This window comes from Cynara cardunculus, assembly GCF_001531365.2.
Source record: "Cynara cardunculus var. scolymus isolate 2C chromosome LG 4, CcrdV1, whole genome shotgun sequence".
Classification (NCBI taxonomy): domain Eukaryota; kingdom Viridiplantae; phylum Streptophyta; class Magnoliopsida; order Asterales; family Asteraceae; genus Cynara; species Cynara cardunculus.
Genome location: NC_037531.1, coordinates 921,717 through 924,670, shown reverse-complemented (window position 1 = coordinate 924,670; position 2,954 = coordinate 921,717). Strand labels below are relative to the sequence as shown.

The following is a 2,954-nucleotide window of genomic DNA, read 5'->3' as shown; positions in this document are numbered from 1 at the left end:
ACGGTGTAGGATGGTAACACTGTGTTGTGCTAGGATTCACGACGTCTAACATAAATGATATCATATCGATAGCACGTTGACCGGTGTGTGCTCTTGGAAGGCCGTTTGACCCGATAGTTGATACTGTCATAGTTATATAAAATCATTTATTGATTTTAGATAATTGTGACAGGAATGCTATGTCACCTTTTTGCTGAATCATTTGTTTAGTGTCTTAATCAACTGTTGCACCCTGTGCTTATTTTTAAGATTGATATTTTCTTAGTTGTTAATCAAACCTCCCAATTTTAGATAAATAAAATCCCTTGTTTCGCCATTTGAAACTAGTTTTTATAGACTGGACTTTTGAAATAACTTTACAATCTATCTCTGTGGGAACGATAACTGGTACTTTACCATTATTACTTGTTACGAGACGACAGTAGTTCAAGGTGTATACTTGCGCCGAGTTCTATTTTTGTGTTGAAATCTAAGGTTGAATAAACCGACGAGCATGTTTTTGGCGCCGCTGCCGGGGATAGCACGCTGAAGTTTTTCTTTTTAAAGTAAAGTTTATAAAAGTTAGTTTTTCTACCATCTTTTTGTGAACGCACCGTGTATGCCAAGGCTGTCGCACGGTGAATTTTTTCCACCTGATCCTGAAATTGAGCAAACTTTCAAATAACGAAGAAGAGTACAAAGAGCTCTTCGAGCTTTAAACTCCGAATCGATGGCTGAAAATGTGATTATTGACGGAGAAGGTATAATTAGAAATGAACCAAATATTCCACATGAGGATGAGGCTCAAAACATCTTTCGTCTTGCAAATGCTAAAAATGGTGGCATTATGGCGTATGCTATTCCTAATTTAACTCAACTGCACACAGGAATACGTAAGCCTACCATTGGTGCCACCCATTTTTCACTTAAACCACTGATGTTTCAAATGCTTCAAACAAACGGCCATTACGCTGGATTATCTTTTGAAGATCCTCATTCTCATCTGCGTTCTTTTATGGAAATCATAGACTCTTTTCTCATCCCTGATGTTTCAAATGATGTTCTGAGACTAAAACTTTTTCCATTTTACTTAAGGGATAGAGCAAGAACATGGTACAATTCTTTGCAACCAGACTCTGTGACTACATGGAATGAAATGGCAGAAAAGTTTTTGAAAAAATATTTTCCACCCACGAGGAATGCTAAGTTCAGGAATGAAATTTGTACTTTTAGACAACTGGATGATGAAGTAGTTCCTGATGCATGGGAAAGGTATAAAGAGCTGCTGAGAAAATGCCCTCACCATGGCATTCCGTATTGTATACAGTTAGAGACATTTTACAATGGTTTAAATATCGATGCTACTGCAGGCGAAGCTTTCACAGCTTGTACCTATAATGAAGGTTTTGACATACTTGAAAAGATTTCTTATAATAACGGATAGAGGTCTGACCCACGTGCAATGCCACTGAAGAAAACAGCTGGAATAAATGAGGTAGATGTTGTCTCGGCATTAACAGCTCAGATCACTAAGCTAATTTCAAATCTAATAGCTAGCCCACATGTGCAATCTGATGCTAATACCTTTAATTCCAATGTTCAATCAGTGCAATGCGTGTACTGTGGTGAAGGTCACTCTTTTGAGCATTGTCCTGGAAATCCTGAGCATGTAAATTATGTCAATAAGACTGCACCATTTTCGCAGACTTATAATCCGAGATGGCAAAATCATCCAAATTTTTCGTGGCATAATCTAGCTCTTAATCCACCAATGCAAAAGCCACAAGGACAGTCCAATTTTCAACAAGGCCAATCTAATTTTCACTTGCAAGCGCATCAAGGCAATCATAATAATCAACATGCTAATTTTCAGAATCATCAGTCTTCTTTCCAAAGCATGCCCAAACAGCAAGCTGAATCATTTACTTCTTTGGAAGCAATGATAAAGGGTTTTATAACCCAAACTCAAGCTTCAATTAAAAATCTCGAAATTCAAATGGGACAAATGGCTTTGGAGATTAGAAAAAGACCAGTAGGTTCTCTACCTAGTGACATAGAGATACCTCAGAGCGAAGGGAAAGAGCATGTTAAGGTTGTTACTTTAAGGAGTGGACAAAGTTATTTAGAAAACACCCAAAAAGAACAAAAAGAACCAACCAAAGCAGATATTGAAAATAAAAGTTTAGAACAAGATTATGTTACCTCTATACCAGATTGTGTGACTACCATTCCTGTGAACCACTCAGAGAGTACTAGTGAGCCTCAACTCATAGTCAGGCCCATAGATAGTACGGTCATACCTGAAAGATTAGATTTCCACTGTTATTTCCTGATGAACCCAAGACAACTCAGACTCCCAAAGAAAGTGTTGTAGTGGATRTGTCACAATCTGGTGACAGTCCCGCAATAAAAGACCAGACCAGTCCTATAATTCCTGATAGAACTGAATTAGAACCAATTATAAGACCAGTTTTGAAACCGATTCCAGCACCAACTCTTCAAAAGACTGCGTCTCCTATTGCAGTCACTCCTTATATTCCTTATCCCCAAAGATTAAGGAATCAAAAGGAAGAATTATAATTTAAAAGGTTTCTTGATGTTTTTAAACAGTTGCACATAAACATACCCTTGGTTGAAGCAATTGAGCAGATGCCAAATTATGCAAAGTTTTAAAAGACATTTTAAGTAAAAAGAAAAAGCTGACTGAATATGAGATGGTAGCTCTGACTGAGGGTTGCAGTGCTTTGTTGTCCAGTAAAATTCCTCCTAAGATATAAGATCCTGGAAGTTTTATAATCTCTTGTTCAATTGGAGGAAAAGAGATAGGAAAAGCTCTATGTGACTTAGGTGCTAGCATAAACCTGATGCCTTTATCTGTCTTCAATACTCTAGACATAAGTGAAGCTAGACCTACAACTGTAACTCTTCAGTTAGCTGATAAGTCCATAGCCTATCCCAGAGGAAAGATTGAGGAT

The 2,954-nt window shown here is 37.6% G+C and overlaps 1 non-coding gene across 1 annotated transcript; it reads right to left on the bottom strand.

The window, feature by feature from the left end:
- Nucleotides 1-1,183: 1,183 nt before the first annotated feature.
- Nucleotides 1,184-1,290, bottom strand: LOC112511893. The gene has a single exon (XR_003069147.1). It is a non-coding gene; the product is annotated as a small nucleolar RNA R71 (small nucleolar RNA).
- Between the last annotated feature and the right edge of the window lie 1,664 nt (nt 1,291-2,954).